At 42.7% G+C, this 22,796-nt stretch overlaps 1 protein-coding gene across 15 annotated transcripts in view; it reads right to left on the bottom strand.

Moving 5' to 3' along the window:
• Positions 1-22,796, bottom strand: part of Myt1l (myelin transcription factor 1 like) — a 393,932-nt gene that overhangs the window by 263,530 nt on the left and 107,606 nt on the right. For all 15 annotated transcript variants that reach the window (XM_031355923.1, XM_031355921.1, XM_031355929.1 and 12 more), the window contains exon 3: positions 14,265-14,371. The gene's annotated coding sequence lies outside the window, so the exon portion shown is untranslated. The remainder of the gene's footprint in view (positions 1-14,264; positions 14,372-22,796) is intronic.

The raw sequence follows: 22,796 nt of genomic DNA, 5'->3' as shown, positions 1-22,796 counted from the left end.
TAGAAATAGCCCTTGTTGGCACCCAGAGTCGATGAGGCATTGATTGTTGACCTGGAGAACTACCCCAGCTCAAATGTAGACAAAGATAGCTTTGCTCCTCCATGTGCAGGCTGCAAAGGCCACAGGCACTGAACATCTCAAATGTCAGAGAAAGACAGCATCCCACTGGAGAGAGTTCTGGATTCACAGGACAACAGAAGCCCCTGCATGATGTTTGGCTCAGTGGCCATGGGAGAACCTCCCTGTCTTCAAAATTCTTAGTGTGGAACAGAGATCCTTTCAGAAGTTGTGTTTAAAATGTGTGCTGTATAAGACATAAAAATGGCCGCCTCTAAGTGCTTCCCCTTTCTGGAGGGTTCTCCTGTGTTAGCTACTATTGTGGAGCTGCTGGTTATGGGCCTCATTTAACCCTAGGACAGCCCCTGAGTTAGACGTGAAGTCAAAATTACCCAAACTGGTGTGTCTAGAAATCAGGGCTTGAAGCAGGTCTGCGAATTCTAAAACATCAAATTTTCCTCTGTGCTATTAGATTTCTGAACTCTATTGAACATTAAATAGGATGTGCTGGGCAGAGTGTAATCCTCCGTTGATAGCTTCATACCTGTCATGTGCAGAGCCAGCCAGGGAGCATCCTAGAATGGTGAAGAGCCATTTGCATCAATTTATCTCTGTTATGTTTCCCCACAGTGCTGAGAGCAGTAATTTTCAATCCCATGAGTGCAGTTTTCAGGTACTGGGTGGCACAAAGCCTTGTCTGTGCAGACCAGCTAGGTGTTTTTACCCATGACCCTCAGTTTGCTTATAGGTAGACAGGAGCCTTCCCAGTGGCCAAAGGGGGAGAGCTTTATTACCCAGCAGTACCCGGTCCAGCATGGACAGGCAGGTAAGCAGACAAATAACCCATAAATGAACTATTGTCACTTCAAATGATATCCTTTTTATAATAAAGCCAATTTCTAAAGTGCACAACAAAACCATTTAGTGTAAAAAGTCAAACTTGGGATAGCTTAGCCGGGGTGTCCTCGGAGGACATGACTATGTTTTGGCTCAGGGACCCAGGGACAGGCTTTCTGGAATGGGTTTGTATTTTAGGGGCCACCCACATTCTCAGCTCCATCTGGAAGTTCCTGCTGAGAGCTTGTCCCCTCCCTCAGGATCTGGATGGTGAGAAAGAGTTATCCTATTCTTCAAGGCAGGCAGAGGGGTACGCAGAAGTCAGTAAGACATCCGTCATATCTTCAAAGAACACAAAAAGGAAAGGTGGGAGGCAAGAGTGACTGAATGTATTGTGTACATGTTTGAAATTACTAAGGAACAAATTTAATTAATAAAAAGGAGAGCTCTTTCTTCCTCATGCAAGTGTAGAAAATAAACATCAAATTTAAAAACCAAATGTAGATTAGATGTTCATTGTGCTCCATTCATGAGAGCCATCAAAGCCTTTTCATTTATCACAAATGGGACACAAGCTGCTGCTTTCAAGTCTCTCCTTGGGTTACCTGAGAGGGGAGATGTAGCATTTCCCACCCAGATACTAGAGTCATACAGGCAGCACTACCCCAGACGGGAAAGGATTGAGTTCTGCAGAAGGTGAGGATCCTGGGCTGGAACAGCATGGGAAAAAAACCCAGCTGAGGAAACCAGGTCCTGGAAAGGTCTTAGGAAACATTCAGGAAGAAAAAGGGGAAAAGAAAGGTATTAGATTTAATCAAGGTTTTAAATCAAATAAATAAATAAACAAACAAATAACTGTTTTGTGGGCTGAGATGTATCAGCTGGTAAGGGCCTGAGTTCACATCTGCAAAACCCACTTGAAAACCTAGGCACAATAACTCATGTCTGTGACCCCAGAGATAGCAAGAGGTGCAGACAGGCTGATTCTTGGAAGTTCACAGGCTAGCTACCATGGCCTACTTGGCAAAGTTCTAGGCCAATGAGAGACCTTGTCTCAAACAAAAGGAAGACTAAGGATTTCTTCCTGACTTCTACCTACACAGGAGCATACATGTAACATACAGACACAGATTCACACCTACACATACACAGAAACACATAGACACACACATACACACAGATGCAAAGACAAATACACACACATACACATAAAGACAGACACATGCACATATACACAAAGACAGGCACACAGACACACACAGGGACCCACAAAGATAGACAGACACAGACACGCATACACACAGGCATGCAAATACACACACATACACACTGAGACACATAGAAAGATAGACAGACACAGACACACACAGATACATACAGACACACACAGACACATACACATACACAGAGTTTTGGGGTTTTTTTTGGGGGGGGTTGCTTTGTTTTTCTTTTGTTTTCAACAATTTGAGAGAAATCCCAAGATTTCATTCAAGCTCATTTGGGCACAATAACATTTTGATCAACTTACAATTAGCTTGGCAAAATACATATTCTGTGGGGAAACTAGAATGTGACAGGCAATTTACATAACTGTGGTGGTGCTGCTTCACTCCTCAGAATCTGAGGGCCTTCCACAGCACACAACGCAAGCAGGTCAGTGCACCCTCCACCTAACAAAGCACGGATAGTTCTCAGCCTTGACAAGCATACCTGGAACGGGAAGATGCAGATGTAAGCCATTTCAGAGAGGAAAAGGTGGGTCCCTATGTCAGGCTTAGTTCACAAGGGGACTTCATTAGTTTCATAGGAAGCAACATGCCACCCACCCTTATATAATCTAATGTCTGTGGGCTAGACTCTGGCCAAGCAACCATTTTGTAACATCACCCTTGCTGTTCTTAAAGTTTTTCTGCCCATGTGGAGTGAGGGCAGCAGGAGGGAGGAGCCTCGGCAATAGGTGGGCGTTGCTGGTTTACTTCACTGTTGATGGAGAGCAGCGGTTTATCTTATCTCCGTGTTTCTGCGGCTGACATCAGTGGCCCATAAGAAGTCTGGATGATGTATGAGCACAGGAGAAAGGACACCAGGATAAAAGTGGAGAAGTGCATGCTTTATGAATACTTCGTGGAGCCAAAACGCTGCTGTTTCCCTCCTGACACCGCTACCTGCTTCATTACAAGGCACAGACACTTTGCTTTTTTATCTCATTTAATTTAAAAGAAAACCTATCGGTTGCCATAGAAATATGTTTTCCTGCTGACATTGTTATCACAGAAGCTAGTCTGTGGGTTTTCACAACCAGCAGCTAGTGCCTTTTCTAACGAATAGGGTTGGTTTGTCTCCTTAAACGCCTACAGACAGTAGGTCCCCAGCAAAGCCTCTCCAGAGGCCGGGCATCACAGACAGGAGAAGCGGCTATGAAGACTCTACAGCCAATTTCTATCACCCTGCACTCTGTCCACTCCAGCCTATCTCCTAAGGACCAGCTCTCCTACAGGAGATGGAGCTTAGCTTTCTCTTACCCTTCCTCCCACCATACAGCCATTAAGAACCATATACAACACACCCAGATCACATTGCCCACAGCAAGGGGCTTCTGAGTATGATCATGGAGATAAACCCTACAGTATACCCTTGCCATGCATATTGAAAGAGAAAGAACCTTCTGATTCCTTGCCATTGTTTCCTGTCTGCAAGGAAAGGTTTGGCAGATTCACGGGGAGCTGTGAAACAGCATGTTTGGCACAAAGTCACCTCGACAGTAATTTGCATGTTCCAGGCTGTCATCCCCAGTCTGTGCCTGACAAGGCCTGCCGGGGTCTATTGGAAATGTGCACAACCGCATAACGCCTTTCTTCTCCATTCTTCATATCCAAAAGCAGAAGGCTTGAGCTAGGGGCTGCTCACTGGCTCTGAGTGGAATTCATATTAGCCTCCCACTGTCTTCAGCGTGGCTCTGCTCTCAGCCCACTGCTGGCACACAGGTCCTCATGTGTGTGTATGTGTGCACATGCCATGCATATATGCACACACAGGCACACAAACGTGCACAAACACATGTAGACTTACAAACTTCTTTACCTGAAGCTAAGCACACAGGCATTACCACTGACACACAGAATCGTATGAATAATAATTGGTAACATCATGTCCTTCATTAGCAGGTGAGGAGAACATGTGGATCTGAGTCTCTGCACCCTAAGAGGGCCTGTGTTCATTGCGGAAGGACACCTGGGTATAACACCATCTGCACCCCTATTTAGGGGATGTCCTGTCCTCAAGGGTGTACTACTGTGTACCATCTTCTCAGGACTGCTGTATGATCTTTGAGGCAAAAACAACATTAAATACCAAGTCTCCATTTTTTTTTATCAGACTGTTGCCATGTCAAGTATGCATGAACGTGAGCTGGGGCTGGAATGTCCAGCTCAATGCCATCTAGAGGAGTGCTGGCCCTCATGTAGGCTGGCAACGAGCAAGCTATGATAATCAAGAAAAGGTAGGCCTCCCTCATCATGAACCAGCATTCCTAGGAATGCAGGTTACGCTCAGAACAGTGCAAACAGTTGCCTAACCCATAATTCCCTCTCCCCACTATGATCTGCTGTTAGAAGCTAGGGAGGTGCTAAGGGCGGATGATCTAGCACATGACTATAAAGAACCTGTCCAGCTGACACCACTGGCTTTTCCACCTTAGTGAGTTCCAGTAGCTTTACACCTCACATGCAGTAATAAGGTGTGTGCTCCTGACTCTTGGTGACCAACCATCCTGACCACACATAGCTGGGCTGTAGCTGTAACCACAAGTGTCACCAAAATTAAATCACTAACTTCACGTATAAGCAACTGGCAAGTTGCTACAACAATCTACAGATTACTCTTAGGATTCACCAGTGTAGGTTAGGACTGTGGGGAACCCAGAGGTTCTTCTCATGGAAGCCACAGGGACTATTGGGAAGGTGATCATGGAGCAAAGGGGAAAGTCCCCCACAGGCCCCTGTCTTTAAGCAATGCCTTTTCATATCTTGGTGCTATGTGTGGAGGTTTTTGGAACCTGGGGATGGTGGCCCAGCTAGCAGAATGATTTGGTCCTGAGCTCTCTGCTTCCATACACACTAACATATACATATAGCTGGTGCCTCTTTTTCTTTCTTTCTTTCTTTCTTTTTTTTTTTTTTTTTTTTTTTTTTTTTTTTGAGACAGGGTTTCTCTGTGTAGCCCTGGCTGTCCTGGACCTCACTCTGTAGACCAGGCTGGCCTCGAACTCAGAAATCCGCCTGCCTCTGCCTCCCAAGTGCTGGGATTAAAGGCGTGCACCACCACTGCCCTGCTAGCTGGTGCCTCTTGCCTCACTACTGCTGATGGAGCTGGCTCAGTCTTCATGCCTTCCTCATCAAGCTAGACTGAAGGCTCTGAAACCCAGAGCCAAAATAAGACCTTCCTTCCTTTAGATGTTTCTGTTAGGTTTTGGTCACAGCAGTGAGAAAAATGATAATAATAATTTTATATATATATATATATATATATATATATATAGATAGATAGATAGATAGATAGATAGATAGATAGATAGATACATACTAAGTAGTAATGGTGTTGCTGTGGTAACCCTGTCCGTGTGATTGTTAGGGTTTTGACCTAGTTTGTGGGAGGATTGGAACCATAAACCACAGGAGCCCTAGAATGCTATAATCAGGCTTACAGGGCCATTCCAGTGGGAGTATGGATCAGAATACAAATGCAGGCAGTAAGCATGCTGCTCAGGTTTCAGATGGGAACAAAGAGGCTGCTGGGAAGTTATTCTAGCTAAGGATTTGTCTCCTTTCTGTCCATGTCCTGATCACTTGAGTGAGGCTGAGTTCCAGAGGAATGGACTAAATTATTCAGAAGAGGAAATTTCCAGATATATTTCCACTTAGGCTGCAGCATGGCTGTTCCTTGATTTTTAGCCAGATTTATGGAGAGTGTCAGGGTTGAAAAGTGGAACAGAATGATGTAAAGAAATGTCCTGAACTATATCTAGTTAAGTTACACAACAACTTGGATGTTTCAAGGTAAGCTGCATTTGGGGAGAAGAGAAAATGTCAGGGAGGAGGCAGAAAAGGGCTGGCCACCAGGGTGCTCTGCTCCACCACAGAAGTACGTGGGCCTTTCCATGATGCAACAGTAAAGAGTTAAAAAAAAAAAAAAAAAAAAAAAAAAAAACAACCGCCAAGGGCTAAAAGGTTTGTGTAGGGGTCTACTACGCAGACATAAACACATTTAAGGAACGGAGATGGAAGCAGAGGATGAGCCATATTTGTAATCTCAGGTGTAGTCTCATGGTCATAGGGCTGGCTTGATGGGTCCTTGGAAACAAGAGGGAATGGAGGTGGCACACAGGATCTTCAGATGGGTAGATTTCTGGGTAGCTGCCTTCATCCCTAAACATCAGAATCCACGCATCATTGATTTTCATTGCTCATACCCAGGCCCTCATCTTGAGAATTGTGATATCATGGGCATTGAATTGGGAAGACAACTCTACTACAGACAAACAAAGCACCATTGGTGGTCCTTGTGTCCATGGTTATAGAACCTTTTGGAAAGGGCAAGTCAGCAGCCCTTGCCTGGCTAGCAGAAGCAGGTATGTCAGCTTGTTCATCCCCTCAGGACACAGGCACACGGGCAATGCTCCAAACACACAGGCTAGGGCTCAAGAACAGAAGGTGACTTTTGGAGCCAAAGCTTGGTCAGCAGGCTCTGAGGCCCTGCCTGGTGTCAGATCTTTGGGCCACCAGGTTATCTTAATGTCATTTGTTTGGGGCAATAGTGTTGAATCAGCATAAGGGAAGCCGGGTGAGAATGCTCATGTCATAAATGAACTTGGGTGGTCATGCCCTTATCAGTCTTCCATGGGACAAACAGCAGAGCCACAGCTCCATGAATGGCCTGATCTCCTTACCCTCTTCCTGAGCACACAGACATTTATAGCAGTCAGATTCCCTGTATGGCCTGGGATCTGACATCTGAGGAAGAGAGGGCTAAAGGCGTATATCCTGTATCATCTCTGTGCCACCCCCCACAAGAAACCTACACCACCCTCACAGGGCCCAACATTCTATACCATCACCCCAGGCCCCTATATGACTTGTACCATCCTATGGTTCCATAGGCATCCCATCCAGAAGAGTTCCTTATACACCACTTTAAAGCAGAGCCAGTTCATGAACCTTGCTTGTGGGTTGCACATCCCTGGTCCAAAAGTCCTCTTACCAGGATCACACTGAGTGACATTTATCCCCATTTAGCAGACACCAGTATGTAAAAAGCAGCAGTCTAGCTAGGGAAAAGCTTGTGCCGGCAACTCATCTGTGGCTGATCATGAGCGCCAGATGCCATGACCACAGACGCGTCTCTCCAGCCTGCAAGATGCTTTCCCCGTCCTCTGCTAATGAGGAGAGGCAGCTTGGTGGTGTTTCCACAAGGAGCCTCTAGGAGAAAGGTAGGCATCTCTCCAAGGAAATTAGGAGCAGAGTTCACAAGACTCTATCCACAGAAAGACTCAGCTTTACATAGTAACAAAGGAAGGGCTAAATATGTGCATGCTACAGATGCACTTCATACCACAGGCATATGCACAATCACATGTACATGACAAAAGATGTGCACACCTATACATGCATGCTTCCGTGATGCATGGACTACACACAGCAATCATGTATATAAACATCACATACCCCACAAATATACAACACATATCATATATGCCCACACATACAATGCTCACATGCATGAAATCCATTTACACTCACAAACTATTTTTTGAGTCTTTTGAAAGCAGGCTGCCCAAATCATAACAACTTACCTCTGATACTTCAATATCTGTCCTTTAAGGGAAAAAACTATATTTTGCCACATGATACATGGATTCCTTTAACCAGAAAAGTTATATATATATATATATATATATATATATATATATATACACATATATAATATATACACATATATATATGTGTGTGTGTGTATATAGATATATACATATATATGTACATATGTATGTATATGTACATATGTTTTATATATGTTTTATATATATATGTGTGTTTTATATATATATGAATACACACACATACACATGGTCATGGTCAATATTTATAGCTCCCCACTTGTCCATTCATCCTCCATAGCTAATTTAGTAAGTAAATTATAACTAAGATAAAAGCTGCTTGCCCCTTTAGTGTTCTCAGGAATTTTTGCCATTACTGTTGCCACTCTTCCATTCCACAGCTATTTCATGAGCATTATATTTAAAACCACTTTATTTAAATAAGTTGAGACTCTGCCCTTAAGATTATCACTCTATTATCAAGTAAATGAATAGTGTAATATGTAATCTCTTAATGAAGATTTTGTAAATTAAGTTGTAATTTAGAGATGTGAGAGCTACGGGGAAGGCAACAAATGTGTTGTTAGCCAAGATGATGTCTTCTGTCCTTTTGTTCATTCTTCGCTTCCCCCTCTCCTTCCCTCTCTCCCTTCCTTCCTGTTACGCATCCTTCTTTCTTCCTTCTTTCTTCTCTCCTCCCATTCTTTCTCCCTCTTTCCTCCCTTCCTCTTTTCCATCTCTATAACCACCTCCCATTCTTTCACCTTCCCTTTCTTTTCCTCCTATCCCCTCTTCTTTATCCCTCTCTCCTCCCTCCCTCCCCACAGTTCTCCATCTTTCTTATCTCATGTAGTCATCAACACCATACCTTGATTTGTTTTCCTTATTTCCTAACTCATTTTTTAACCATTCAGATCAACTAGAGTCTATGCATCAACATTCAGTGTCAAATGGGATTCAGAAAACATCCCTGTGGCCTGATGTCCAGGGACCAACTGTGATCTGCTTTTAACAGCCAGCGTTCAAGTCCAAACTCTGCATTCGGGAGCTGTTGGTCTGTACAGGTAAAGTTGAACTGCTCACATCTGTCAACTCAGAGGGCCTAAGGGGCACATTAGAGACTTACTTGAAAATACTTCTGGGTTTCTTATAAAGTTTGCTTTGACTAAGAAATACATTTGCATGTTTCAAACATAAAAAAAGCAAGTGATGAATGAATGAAGAAAAATAATGAGAAATTTCTCGCTGGATTCTGAATTATCTGCAGAAGCACACACACAAACATTTCTACTGGCTTCTTGTCATCCCTAGATGCTTTATGCAAATATAAGCAAATGTACACATGTGTGCAGCCAGAGCCTCACTTCTCTTCTGCATCTTGCATTTTTCTTTGACAAAATGTCCTTGAAATCCTCCTGCAGTGGCTCACAGAGCACCACTTCATTTTTGACACAGCTGTGAAGTGAAGGCACTCTGATTGGAAAAGCTGAGCACACAGCACGGATATAAATCAGTGTGGTTCTGCCTCAGTCTTTTATGGTAAAGCCAGTGAGTCTTGGTTCTTCATGAATAGTAATGAGAGGGCCTGGGCTGTGTGCAGCCATGGAGCTACATGAATCAGGCACTGCTGTGTGGAATGATAACAGCCCTGTGACATGGTACCTTCCCACTATTTCAAACACAAAACTGATGTGAGAGGTGAGTGTGTAAGCTCCTCCCACTGTCGGGATAGGGGGTGCTTTGAATGTTTCTTTATTCTAGGTCTCCTGAGATCACACCTCCATCTTTATCATACATCCCTGGCCTCGCTGAGACCTTCTGTGGCTCCTGCTGGATTCTGTCCAGTGGATACTCTCTCTCTCTCTCATCCCTATCCTCAGCATATAGATCATCTATAACTATTCCATGTTATACAACTACAGTCAGGACTCACAGCGACGCCTTTGCTTAGCTCCCACATCCCTGATTCCCTAGCACTTGCATAGAATATGGGGAAGCTCAGTAATTGGCCAGTAGAGTCTACTAAGAAGCTTCCACAGGCATGCATTTCTCCTGCTTTGGTACCACACTGCAACTGCCACTTCAGAGGCTCCACTTTTCTTTCCATGATGTGTTTAGCTTTTGAATATATACATTAAAGGACACAGCCACCCCAATTCAACAGTTTAACACCAAAAGCTCTCCAGTAGAATTCTAGTTTTATTTTCCCATCTAGTATCTGGTATGCAGTGCTGGCTTGAAGACACCAAATGAATGCATAGCATACATTTGTGTGTAGCAGAGACATGGAATAATTTATCTAGAGATGTTTTATTGTAGAAGAGAAGCATCAGTTTAACTTAGTTACAGGCAAACTTCTTTCTCTTCTTGTACTGCTACAAGAAGCAATGAGTTAAGAAGCTGCAGAAATAAGGAACCTGCAGTCAGTGGATCATCATGTGTGGATCTCAAGACCTGCACTGTGTAAGTGCTCAAGGCCAAGCTTAGAAAGCTATGATGCTTCTAGGAGGCTACAGGGCAAGGGAACTGCAGAGAAGGCTGGGAGTAATAAACATGGCTCCTTTGACCTATGACCCCTAGTTACAGACATCGATTACAAAGGCAGTAAGAGGATCTGCATTCTACTATTCTCATGAGTAATATTTACCAGTGGTCATCCTGACAGCTCCTCCTAGTGAGGAATTCATAGTAGCATCTGTCTGACTATAAAGTCATCCATTCATTGCTGAGATCAACCACCCACGTGCCATACAGAACAAGCCACACACTAAGAGCTAGAGAGCACAGATAAGCCCTGTCTTTCCCTGCAGGAGCTCCAAGCTCTGCATAGTTCTCCTTGGTCTGAGAACACTGGGATAACAGAAGTGAGACAGAGTGTGAGGTCTGGTATGGGGTACTCACTCCACCAGCAGGTCCCCCCTAAGTTGCTTCTTTGTAAAAGCTGTGGTGACCAGATCCACCTCCCTAACAGTCTTGTAAGAGCTCTAGGCACCAGGTGGTGACTGACTCCAGGTGGTGATGGAGGAGGTTGGTTCTCTTCCATCCGCCCTCATCTCAAACACAGCACAAAGGCCAAGACTGTGTACCACATACTGTGTTTCATGAATCAACATCATGCTCTCATGCTTGTGAATGGGGGAATCTGAGGCTCAAGGTTTATGAGGCAAAGGCAGTAATACTTGTCCCCTGATCTGACCTCTTGGGATACACTACCCTTCTGTCTTCAGCTAGCTATGCTGCCCTGTGTCTAGAAGTCTCTTCTTCCTGCAGTAGAGTGACATCAGTGTTCCCTGAAGGTTATTCCCTCACTCAGGCACTGCATAGAGTTACAAAATATTACAGGATGTGTTACATGCAGGGGAGTCAGCTGCTGATCTAGGTTTCCACTAGAAATCTGTGCTTCAAATTCTTATCTTCAATAAAGTAGCCTTTGAAAATAGTCGACGGTATCATATAGAGTGGTTCCTGAAATTAACCCTTTTAAGCTTTCGATGCATGAGAATCTGAAAATAACTCTCTTTTGTGTCTAGTATTTTATTTTCTTTGTATCTTTCTGTTTGTTTTCCTATTACACAGTATTTGGGAAAACAGGCTGAGTGCATTCTGTTATAGCAAGTCATAGGACACTGTTCTGCACAAGTAGCTCCTGTGCTGTCCCAGGGATACTCGCACAGGTATTACTAGTTTTCTAGGCTTGTACTCTTTTCCAGTGCTGTGTGTGGTCCTTGTAGCCATTTTCCTCCCTGGGTGTCAGAGTCACAGGGCCTAGCTTCACTTGGTGTGTGGATTAATCCTTACTGTCACATAAGAAGCTTTGGCATCACCTAGGAGACACACCCCTGGGACCTGTCTGTGAGGGTATTTCCAGAGAGGTTTAACTGTGGAAGGAGGATACACCAGGGTTTCAACTAGAGCAGGGAGAAAGAGAAAGCCAGCTGGACACCTTCGATCTTTGCTTCCTGACTGCAGGTAGAATATGACTTCCCCTCTATGCCTTCTCCCTCCACGTCTAGCCTATGTTCCTCTGAACTGTGATAAAAATGAATCACTCTCTTGCTTTTCGTCACTCATTTTCACAGCAGTGAGACATGCACCTGGGGGATCTCAAGGTGGTTGACAGAGTGCTTGTTGCCATGGAAATACTAGAAACTCCTCGGTGAATTTTGTAGGCTTCCTGGGGCCCTCTTGATCGCAGCAGACTGTAGAAAGAGGATGGGCTTGGGTTTTTCTCTCCCAGTAAGGACATATACCTGTAGTAACATACTTACTGTTCAGGTAGAGTATGTGACTTTCACATATACACATATAGGTGATTGCCACCTCAGACACAGTTTCACAGAAGTGGAAATAGAACACACACACACATAATCTCTGAATGATTCAACACATATTTTTACCCAGTGGACTTGTCTATATTGCACATTCCTTGTGGCCCAGCTGCTAAAAGGTCTACCTTCCTAGAACACATGGGCCTTTGGGAGGCATTTAACATCTGCATCTGAGCCTTACCACTGTTGCCACCCTGAGCTGTGGCACAATTATCCCCAGACTGTGATCTAGTTTGTGGCCATGTAAGCACTGACCTTTTGTTTCTGCACTGGAGGGAGGATTATCATAATTCAATAAACAAAATCACCTCACCCCACACTTCCTAAAGTCACAGTGTAACTGGCAGTGCCTTCTGCCCTTTCTGAAATCCCACATAGAATCTTCACCTTCCGTCACCACCAAAGCCAGCATGTGACGTAGCTCACAAGTTCTGAGAATCGAATGGCATCATCCATGTGAAATACATGTATCTGTGCCTTTGACTATCACTGTTTTCTGACTGGTTCTGGAAGCCGGGAGCCCTCACACCCAGAACAGTCTGCTAACACTTGCTTAACTAATCACATGAAGTCATCATAGAGAAAGACATGAGAACAAGGGATGGAGAAGCCCAAGAACATTTTACCTTCTTTGAGCAAATTCAACTTGCTCAACCAACATATACACATATGCATCCATATATCACACATACACATGTATATATATACATATATATATACATATATATATACACACACACATATATATGCATATATATACATACAAATACATATATACAGACACATATACACATATGCATATACACAGACACGTGTGTACATATACATATACATGTATATACATGCATGTATATGTATATGTGCGTATATAAATGCAAGATATATCTTGCAGAATCAAAAGGATGCCCTGGTTGAGATCCTATAGGAGGCCAAGTGCATCAGCACATACATGGATTACTTTTTCAGAACTAGTTCCTACCTCTTCAATTTTGATGCTTTGTTTACTTTCCATGAGGTTTATATTGGACACTTTTAATTAAACTACATTGATAATCCTCATTCAGGTGGAAGCATTTATTCAATGTTAAAAATACCAATTCAATACAGGCTCATTAAAATATTACTTTGGTAGAAAGTAGTCCACTAAACAGTCTCATCACTAAAACTCAATGAGATCCGGCAAAACCAGGGAGCCTGTATGCATGAAACCTAAAGTCCAGGAATGTAACTGAAAGTATGAGTTAACACTAAACTTGAATAGGGTCTGTTGTTGTCTGTGTATTTTTTTTTAACTGCAAGGAAATGTACAATTAAGCTTAATGCCTTTCCCAAGCTGAACCAATGAGCACACTGGGTTTCTTCAGGGGAAATGAGTAGAGTGTAGAAGGGAAAATAATGGGAACAACCGTGACCTATTACTGTAGTTCACAATGCTCTTAAAGACAGCAGCCCCACCAGGCTGTGGCATATGGGAGTCAATAGCAGCCTCTCATTTCCACAGAGTGGGATGGAGTTCCATTACCAGACAGGCAAATGGGGTTGTTGGCAGACAAACAAATTACTATTGCACTGTGAACCTGAACATTCAGACCAGAGTTTCCCACACAGAGAATCCCAAACAACTGACATTTTACTAGCCTTTCCCTTTTTGTGAGATAGCTTCATGCGCTCAGGAGGACAGTAGCAGAGACTTCGAAGGCAGGCCACTGCACACACCCACAGCTTGAGCTTTGGCTTGTTCTGAGGTCTGGGTCATGTTATTGTCACCCAGTACTCTGGCCCTGACACCTGGCAGCAATCCCCTAGTGGTATTCTCCAAGGCCATACCACCAGACCTGACTCTCTAGACCAGAACTTGTGAACTCAAAATATGGCCTCTTCTGCTTTGAGTGTAGAACATGGATGCAGAACACATTATGATTTTAAAAGAAACACAGTCCCATTCTCTCACAATTGTGGCCCGATAGTGAGTCACAGAACCTACAGGGTACTATGTGTCCCCATCATGTCACCCATGTGTAACCAGAATCAAGAACAATAGAGCACCATGCAATTAAACAGCAGATACTCTGTAACTATGAAGTGGTTTGTGGGGAGATGGATGGTGTCATTTTTGCCCCCACATACTTTGAGGGGCGACCCACAGCATCAAATAGGAAGGGACTTAGTACCTGAGTTCACTCTCTGTGTTCCCTTTGGGACAACACTGCTGGCTCCCACCACAGGGCTTGGAGATGCTAGCTGGGTATTCTCACCAATTCCTCCTAGTGTTCTTTTCCTAAGGGACAGAACAATAAGGACACAGTTAGTGACAGAAGGCAAAGGCAGGCTGACCTGTGCACTGACAATTAAAACAACTGTGTTTAAAGACAGGCATCCACATGTTGCCCAGAATTCTTGATTTCATGGCTCAGTGTGTAAAAGGCACTCACCATCAAGCCTGATGACCATAGTTAGAGACCCAAGAGAGAACTGACTTCTACAAGTTTTCTGTAACCTCTACATGTACTTTGTGGCCACACCCCTTGCCCCCATAATACACACACATAAATAAATAAACATGAAAAACAATTTACTTTCTAGGTGGTAGTGTGCCTCCCACAAATAAATAAATAAATAAATAAGTAAATGTATGTAAAAAACAATTTAGTTGCCAGGTTGTGGTGGCCCACACCTTTAATCTAAGAACTCAGGAGACAGAGGTAGGCAGATCTCTCAGTTTAAGGCCAGCCTGGTCTACAGAGTGAGTTCCAGGCTAGCCTGGACTACTTAGAGAAACCCTGTCTCCAAAACCCAAACTAAATCAAACCAAACAAACACATAAACAAAAATTTAGTTAATTCACTTTGAAATCTGAATTATTTGCCAATTTTAAATGCATGCCCTGTTTGAAGCTAAAACTAAGTGCACGCACATAATAATAATACTTAGATTGATCAACTCCAGGCAGTCTATACAATTATTATCTTCCTCACTACTTTGATGAAATCAGGAAGCCATGCAGTAGGTGCGAAATATTTTATATGTTAATTTCTTAGAAACTGGGTTTTTTGCTCATACAAAATACAGTTTAGCAATGCCCAGGAGTCTTCCACATGTCACCCTGCTTCATCTTTAACATAACAAACAAAAGAAATTATCTTCGCAAGTAGAAATTTAGAATATATTTTATTAACTTTATGCAATATTGTCATGGTTCTGATTTTTAAATACCTAAATTATTTCAAAGGATACCATCAAAGAAAGAATGCATTTAGGAAGTGAGAGAAAGCTGTAGACTGGGATGGAGAGAGCTAGAGAGCCTGGCTGTTGAAGCCATTGTTTCTGATGCTAAGCTCCAATTCAGAGGCCTCATTAAATCCAGTCTATGGCAATAACAGCCGAGGTGTTAATGGGTGGCAGTGAAGTGTGGCAGGGAATGAAGAGACCCTCAGGGCTCTCCAGTTTACATCAGGCACACACAGCAGCGTTACCATAAATCCTCTAAAAGACACTACGCTCCACTTCTCACAGGCTACCTGGAGATAAGTCAGCATTCAGAGTGCTCAGCCAGGGGACTGAGAGGCCAACACACCCGTCTCCTACATAGTCTCCTACATAATACACATGGTCTGCAAAGCACTGCTAGAGCAGATTCTCCTGCTTTCCCTAATGAGAGCACAGTAAACAAACAGGCAAAGGACAGAGCACTCTGGAAATATAACCGGGAGCTTAGAAAACTTCCGGTTCCCCACCAACCAAATCAGACTGAAAACTGGAATAATAAATGGTGTTGGTATTCTGCTTCTAAGTCTAGAACTATTCATCTGCCAGATCCTGTGACATTCTTAAACGTATTACAGGTTTAGTACTTGAGTGTGGATTTCTCTAATCTATAGTACCTAACACTCTCATGCATGCACACAAGCACAAATGCTTACATATGCCCAATCAAGCACATGTTCTTTCATACATATACATACCTACATACTCATGTATACACAGCTACATGCATACTACTGCATACACACACACACACACACACACACACACACACACACACACACATATATATATATATATATATATATATATATATATAAACACCCATACACACATATCTGTATCTATGCTCAAATGCATGTATGCTTGAGTATGGACACACATGTGCACAATTCACACACATATGCACATTCATGCTCACATGTGCAACTATATACACACATGCACATTCATTCCCACATAAGCATGCACTCACCACGTATTACACATGCATTCACATATATATATGTGAATATATATATATATATATATATATAGTACTGCACACACTCATATATATGTATACACATACACACATATGCACACAGATGCATTACAGGTACATACAATGTTTCCTTAACAATGACTGCTTCTTTATCTATAGTACATTTGCTCATGTAACGTTTACATGACAGTGGCATATGTCCTAACTGCTACCAGTCAGTTCTCCCTTCTAGGAGCTAGCTACTTGAGTATTCCTCCAGATTAATACCTTTTCCATCCTTGGACACTGATTACTGCAGCTCGGAATCCAAAGCCTCAGACTTGTAAGACAAGAGGGGTCAGAATACAGAACTTCCTTATTCCTGCAGCTGGCTCTCAGCAGCTGAAGGGGTATCGCTGCAAGCTGGCTTCTTTTAACTTCTGTGCAATTGGTACCTGCTTTCAAGGGCATATTATGGAGAAGCAATGAGCATGCAAATTTGAGGTCCCTGATTTTTAAGTGGTAGCACTGTTCTTTTCACAGATGTTATGGGGTCACAGGACCTGGCTGACCCCATACACAGCTACATGTATACTATTGCATATATATATATGATATAGGTATATATATATATACAACATATATACACACATACACAGAGATATATACATATATATGTATATGTGTGTGTGTGTATGTGTGTGTGTATCTATGCATTCAGCAGTGGTAGGAAGCATTCTGAACAACATAACCATTGATGTTTACCCTCTCTACTCAACACTCATGTTGCTGGGATAAATTTAAAATTGATCCTTTAGCACCTGTTAGTTAGGTTTACTATTGGTGTGGTGAAACACCATGACCAAAGCAACTTGGGGAAGAAAGGATTCATTAAGTTTGTTTTCATATCACTGTTCATCATAAAAGGAAGTCAGAACAGAAACTCAAGCAGGACAAGAACCTGGAGGCAGGAGCTGATGCAGAGGCCATGCATGGGGTGTTACTTACTGGCTTTCTCCTCATGGCTTGCTCATTCTGCTTTCTTACAGAACCTAGGACCACTTGTCTAGAAATGGCACAGCACATAATGAGCTGGGCTCTTTTCCATAAATCACAAATCAAGAAAATTCTCTACCTGCTTGCCTATAGCAGGATCTTACATGGAGGCATTTTCTCAATGGAAGCTCTTTTCTCGCTGATGTTAACTATCATGTTGACATAAAACTACCACTAAAGCGCCCTGGACTTTTTCAAAGAATTCCCAATGCCCCGTGCTGTACTTGGTACAAATGGCTTTTCTACAGGAAGCTGAGTGGCTGATTGGAGGCATTTCTTTCTGTTTAGTTGACTTGGGCACATTTGATGCCCTGAGCACTGGTTGAAGCTCTAGAATGCTTTCTGCCTCACCATGCTTCTAAAGGGGCCAGGCTAAAGACAGGAATGATAAGGCTCTCCCAGTTTCAGGCCGGGGAGGTGTTCCCTGCATGGTCTCAGCTCCTGGGGCCAGCACTTGACTTTGTACACCTTCAGCCCTGCAGGCCTGACTCGTCTGAAGCTTCAGTTGTGAGTGTTAGCATCCAGAACCTGTGGCAGATATATGGGCGGGTCCACAAACCTGTTGCCAGGGCAACGGCCACCATATTCCCAGAATCCATTGGGTTCAACTCCCACCTTTACCTGGGACTACTATGTCACAACCTGTATATATGGGACAATTCCTCCATTTCTCTCTCTCTCTCTCTCCTTTCTCTTTCTGCGCCACTATCCACCTAGTCCCTCTCAATTAAACCTCTTGCACGTGGAACTGTCTGGGCCTGGTGATACTTGCAGACGCGTCCAGCCGACTAAAACACATCAGTGAGGAAGTGCATGTGGGCTACCATCACAGCTCCACTTCCATTTCAGTGGAAATGATTTTAGCTTTTTTTTTTCCTTGACTGTAGGAGCCAGAAGGGTCAAGGACACCATAAAATCTGCCCACAGAATCAACACACCTGCACTCAAAGGGGCTCATTGAGATTGAACCAACAATTGGGGAGCCTGCATGGCCCTAACTTAGGCCTTCTGCATATATGCTAGAGTTATGCAGGTTGGTCGTTTGGTGGGACTCCTGATGCAGGGAGCAGGGGCTGTTTCTAACTCTTTTGCCTGCTTTTTGAACCCTTGTCCTCCTACTGGGCTGCCTCATGCAGCCTTGATATGAGAGGAGGTGCCTAGTCTTATTGTAACTTGATATGCTATGTTTGGTTGATATCCCTGGGAGGCCCTCCCTTTTCTGAGGATAAATGGAGGGGGAGGGGATGGGAAGAGAGCTGGGGGGGGGAGGAGCTGGGAGGAGAGGAGGGAGGAGAGACTGTGGTCAGAATGTAATATATGAAAGAATAAATTAATAAGAAAAAGCAAAAAATTTCCTTTTTCAGAGTTCTGTATGAGCCTAGGCTAAAACACGAGGGACATGTTTTGACAGTATGTCTTCCTCAGGCTTGCAATGCTGAACAATACGATCCTGACAACTGCCTGCCAGTCCTCGCACAGCAGAGGGAAGAGTAAACACCTGGGTGGGCTGAGGTGGAGTTAATAATGAGACCTCATGAGACATAGCCCAAAGACCCTGTCCTAAGCATGGTTTGCTTTCCTAGACTGGTGTCTCAGCACCATCTGGACCTGAAAGGCAATTTCCAACAGGACTTCCTTATAGTTTAGTGGTCACGTCTGGAGTCCAGATGGTGGCGAGGAAGCAATGCGTCCCAGCTGCCTGTGGGAATGAACATCCCTATGACTTGCATACACATCTCTGTCTCCTCTCCCTGTGCTTCTACTGATGGAAGGACCACATTCTGGGGTGCAACGAAGGACCTATGCTAATAATTCATGGGAACTCTCAGGTCCACCATCTTCCCTGCTGGAATAGGGTTGTGTTTCCCTTCATGCCAAGCTAGCCATATGTTAGAAGCCCCACTCCCATGCTTACGTACACTCTGTTTCAGAACAGCTTGTGAGATGATAATTCAATTTCTTACGTCTATGAAATTCAAAGTATGTCCACTTCCAGATTTTCAAAAGAGAAAGGAAGGAACCTTTAGAGAAAATAAAGACTATAATAAGCCAGGAAGGCACATTACAACAGAATATGTGACGACATCTTAAAGAGACAACAGGACATCAGAAAAGGGAGAGTGACAGCAAACCTTTTCTTCCCATGTTTAAATGCCACACACCCTTTTGTATGTGATTAGAGTCCAAATCAATTACAGATTTGATCATGGACTCCAATATTTTGTGTGTTGGTATGCATCTGGGCAGTTCTGAGAGTCCAGATCTCCTTGTCATGTGCAGATTTTCCCATCACATTGCTCAAGTTTTGTTCTTGACCCTGTTAACAAAATACTGGACAAAAACAACTTAGGGGTAGAAAAGGTTTAGTTGAGCTCACACTCCCTGCTGAAGAACATCGTAGCACGGAGTTCACAGTGGCAGGGGCTTGAAGCAGTGAGTCACATCCTTGCTTGAGGGTAGAGAGAATGAGCTCAACATGCCTGTCTGTCCTCACTTCACTTTGTCTTTGTTCATGCTAGGATTCAGTCAGTTGTTAGAACACTGTTCCAGGGTCTAGGAATTCCGTTGTGTGAGAGTAATTTAGAGTGATGATAAGAACATTCCAAAAAAAAAAAAAAGAAAGAAAGAAAGAAAGAAAAAGAAAACCAAAACAACAACAACAAAACAAAACAACAAACAAACAACAAGAAGACAAGGGTCTTGTAACCTCAGTTTCTTCTAAACAGAATTATCCTTGGAACGTGTTTACAAGCTTCTCCCAAGTATTGGATAAGAACGAGTTTATTTCAGATTATTCAATTCATTATTGCTTGCTATTTTTATTCAATTAACTGTTTAAACTATCTTTTATATGCCTCTATGGAAAAACATGTTTTGCCACATGTGGTTTGTCCTTGTAATTATATACAGTTTGAACTCATAAGCACTTGTGTGATTGCTCTTAACCCTCCAAGTATAAATTGTCTGGGGCTCTGAATAAAGTTGGCTATTACATGAGACTTTATTCTGACTCATTTATCAGCTCTATTCTCCGAGGTACCATAAGCTCTACCGGTGACAGTACATGAAATGTTGCTGCCTACAACTCTAGGTAGGTCTTTCTAACTCAGTTAATCCAATTAGGAAAATCTCTTACAAACATGCGCACAGGACAACCTAATCTGCATGATTCCTTACCTGGGCTTTCTTCAAAGCCAATTCTAGATTATGTCAAGTTGAGCAAATTTAGCATATCGCAAGAATCTCCCTCAACCTTGGGTAGGATTGGTGCTGATAATGAAACCTTGATTTCATGAGGGATCCTGGTTCTAGCTGATAACATGAAGGACACCAATGCTCAAATTTTACAGTGTGGAGGTATCAATAGACAAAGACGTCCTGTGTATAACTTCTAATGTATAACAAGCTTTAAAAAAAAAAAAAAGATGTGTCCTTCAGTTCAGACCTGAATTCACAGTCTCCGTCTCAATCCTGATGCATAAAAGGCCTCCTGAACCCACAGTGGTATGGCCAGAGCCACCAGGACTCTGACTTAGTGCCTAGGAAAGGCTTTATCCTGACTGTTGGGTATGGTGGAAGCAAGGGAAGTGAACTCCCAAGCAGGTTGAAGTGGATCTACATGGAACACCCTTGTCAGGAATTTGGCAGCGTGTGTGCTAATTTTGAATATGCATATGCTGATTTAACAATTTTAGTTCCTGGTGTCTACCAAATATGTTTTAGTCACACGTGTGCATAAATGCATGTTAAATAGTCATTACAGTATTGCATATAATCAAAAATCTTGGGTGAAATGAATTGATTCAATGATTCTAGCTAAAACATGAATCTAGAATTGATCTTTGTACACGGCAAACAAGATGACAAGACTGATGCCATACAGGACATAGTCCAACACTGTTGAGACACAGAACACAAACCAAAGCCCAGCGCTCTACCTTGTGCTTCCATGAGTAAAACACACATGCACAGAGTGGCAATGAGGGTGCATATAAACCCTTGGCCAACAGAAGTCATGCTCAGAAAGACGAGTGAGATTATGGGATAGGAGAGCATTCCTACCTTTCCCTGAAGATACTCTGTCTAAAACTTCATTATGAGAGCAAATTCATGTGCATTTATGTCACAGACTAAAATGATGATATCATATATCCATTACTAGTTTCAAAAGTATACATTTTGATTGCTGTAAAGAATGATAGATGATCACTTCTCAGCCTTTTGGCTAAGATTAAGTGAAGAATGATAGATGAACTTAGGTTTAAAATGTACACTTCTAAAGTTGTAATAATTGCATGACATTTAAACCATTCACTGGCACAAGGTATAGTTTAAGATTAGTCCTAGGACCTACTGTTATATACACATCAGGAAACATCTCTCCAAGGAAAGCACAATGAAGCTCTACTAGTGCATTATAGTGTATTCTTCCAGATTGAACAAAATGATACAGGCAATTAAAAACATAGATAATTATAGCTAAGAATTAGTTATAGGGAATATCCCCATCTTCTTTTCTGGGTGCTGCAGCAATGGGAGAACATTTGGCTGTTTATGGTCTCATGGAGACCGTCCATGGAGAGTAAGGATTTATCTCTAAGACACTGTGCTAGCAATGGACACACTCAAGAACATAATAACTCTTCATGCAGAATTTGAAAGGTAAAGATAATAGTAGCTAAAGAGGACTATACTGGGTTTTGTTCATCCCATCTTATGGTGTCTGGTTGTATAAGTATAGAGGGGATAAATCTTTATATACAGGCTGCTGACCACTGTGCCAGCATACCTTGAGAGTATAATAGATCTTTGTGTCTGGGCTGTCCACCTCCAACCCCAGCCATGACTCTATATGAATTTCAAAACACTGTTGTAATCCTTCATGTCATATCCCAACATTCCTTTAATCAGATACTCTTAAGATTAGTGTCCAGCAGGACGGCCATCTTCTGGCCAGTCCCTCATACATTGAGTTCTGTGTGCAGAAGGGTTTCAGCTACTTTCTCTCTTATGCCCCACTTCTGCTGTCACTATCAAAGATGCTGAGCTTTTAGGAGATAGGGATCACCAGGAATTAGAGAAGAAGGATTCTGTAACAAATATCAATTAGAAAGCAATAAAATAGACTCTGTGAATTCTTTATGGCATCCAGCATAGCACTTAGGATACATATACACTTGAAAATATTTAATAATCAATTGGAAAAATCCAAATATCTAATGGCTATTGCCAAAGACAAAGATGGAACCCAGGACTATCAGTATCAAGTATGATATCCTAGTTGTTAGTGTATGTATTTGAAAACACCTCAAGTACACAGAGAAAGCTGTGTGCATGAGTGTAGGTAGGTATGCACATAGGAGCATGTTCAACTGTTGTTTCTGGGCTATAGCAAGATCCAGGATGGTCTCATTAATTACCC

The sequence above is a fragment of the Mastomys coucha genome, unplaced genomic scaffold (assembly GCF_008632895.1).
Source record: "Mastomys coucha isolate ucsf_1 unplaced genomic scaffold, UCSF_Mcou_1 pScaffold6, whole genome shotgun sequence".
In the NCBI taxonomy this organism is placed as follows: Eukaryota; Metazoa; Chordata; class Mammalia; order Rodentia; family Muridae; genus Mastomys; species Mastomys coucha.
The sequence above is the reverse complement of the archived record's forward strand: the minus strand, read 5'-3'. Positions and strand labels throughout refer to the sequence as shown.